We start from the raw sequence: 2,205 nt of genomic DNA, 5'->3' as shown, positions 1-2,205 counted from the left end.
AGAGGGTCCAAACATCAACGAGCCGCACTTTAAACGGCGGCGCCGTACAGCTGCGCTTCTGAAGCGACGCTCAAAAAAAATAAAATAAAAGCTTCGTTTTATTAGTGATTCTGAAATGGAGGCGGAGCGACGTAGCCTGCTAGCCCGATTCGGATCAAAATGGAGGAACGTTTTGGGACGAGGTGCCAAAAAACACTTTCATAAGGTCAATATTTAGCCCCCCCCCATGGTCATAAATGCATAAGAAGACCGAACAATATTTGAGTCTAAGGTGGCGGCGAAGCGATTTCCATCTCGAAACAGTGTTGGTTCTTCGATAGATGCTTTTTTTCCCCGTTGAGATCAAAGAATTGCAAGATCAGACCCCCCCCCCCCCCCCCCCCCCCCGCGACTGCATGGAAGATCAAGGCGTGTAAATGAGACAACCTGAAAGGTGATAGTTCAATCGAGATGAAAGCGTCGGGGAGATTCGCAACGTCAAAGAATCCAAATATCACATTCCTCAGTGATCGCGATCGCAATTAGATTGAATTGTGTCTTTTTGCTTGATTGATCTGATTAATCTGATTGATCTCTGCTCACATGGTTTGCAGCGATGTCTGCGTTCTCTGAACCCTCTGCTGCTGGGACGCTGAGGACGTAAATCTGTCCTTCAGACGTCTCGTCGGCCGCTGTTTGATGCACGAGGCCCGCGTCCGTCGAACAGACGGTTCGTTTCCAGCCGTTCAGTCGAAACGATGGTTCCACGTATCGATGGATGACGAAAGGAAAAAATAAATACCGTTCCGTGACAGGCGACGATGCTTCGACGAAATAAACAAGAGAAGAACGCGATCCTCGTTTGACCATTTAAGAAGTTCTCAATTATTCATGCGGCTTCAAAACGCAACGGGGATCTTCTTTGGCTCCATTAATGCTCAAACGGCGGCGACTGATTCTGTGAAGGGGCGAAGCAGCGTCCTCCGCCGGCGGGAGGAGCCGCATCGGCTTCTGCCGGGATGCGGTCGGGCCATCTGGAGGAGAGATTACCGCTCCGATACCGACGGAGCAGCAGCCTCATTTCAATGTGGGAGATCGGCACAAACACTGGGAGGCGTTCGTTTCATCCGTCCGTTACAACAGGGCAGCGTAATTTAGCACGATGAGTCCATTACGTATCTATTATAATGACATTATGCATTATAAACGCTCCAGTCAGGTCGGACATCGTGGCACGTGGCGGCTGTGGCCCCCCGACAAAGTGTGAAGAAGCGGTTCCAACGCTCGGCGTCAAGTTCGTCGCAGGATGTCAGGTGCAGACGGACCAATCACGGCCGAGGCGGATAAATCCAGCGGCATGGAAGCAGAGAGGCGCCACCGCCACCCGACTGTAACTCAAGAATGCGGCGTTAGCGGCGCCTCGGGTTATTCTCGGATCCGTGAAGTCACGTCGCATCCCGCTAAAAAAATCTTTTATTACCACCTCTCCCGCCGAAGTTTAGACTTCGGATAACGCCGGCAGCCACGTTCCACTTTTAAGGACATTTTCCCGACGCCGGCGTTTGAAGCTATTGAGTCCGGTACCTGTGCAGAGCGTGACCCACTGCCACCCCCCCCCGTAAAGGTAAAACCTTCCTATAAACGTTATGCAGGATGAAAGGTGGCACGCAGAACGGGGCCCAAGCGGCGCCGCTTGATTCGTCCAGCCCACACGGCCGCTTCGTGCTTATCGTCCACCATCTTGACGAGTTGTTCCTCCTCCCAGCATCATTTATCCGTCGTCCTCTGCCGCTCTCTTCTCCCGCCGCCGGCTGAGGGAAGTCAGAGTGTTATTCTTCTTCCCTGATCCCTGTCGGATAAGCGTGTTTGCTCTTTTGTGTCTGGGTGCTGCTCTTAATCAAGAGCAGGCGGAACACAGGAACCTTTTTTTGTTTTGTTTTGTGTTGCTGCTGATAAGAAAAAAAGGTTTTTCACTTACAAGCGGCGCCACAAAGCGAAGGTGACTTTTTTTTTTGGGGGGGGGGGGATCCAGTAGGAACAGCACACGGATCCGGTTCGAGCGTTTTCCGATTTGACCGGCTTCGTTCATGATTCCTTAGTCGTGCTCCTTTGGCTAATTACTCCTCTTCTGTGGCACATCAAATCGTGTTTCTACTTCACGTGGAGCTCGTCCTCCCTTTATCTGTGACAGGAAGGCAGACGACGCTAATTCAGCATTTCAAAGCC

This window comes from Brachionichthys hirsutus, chromosome 23 (genome assembly GCF_040956055.1).
Source record: "Brachionichthys hirsutus isolate HB-005 chromosome 23, CSIRO-AGI_Bhir_v1, whole genome shotgun sequence".
Lineage (NCBI taxonomy): Eukaryota > Metazoa > Chordata > Actinopteri > Lophiiformes > Brachionichthyidae > Brachionichthys > Brachionichthys hirsutus.
This window is presented reverse-complemented; position numbering follows the sequence as displayed.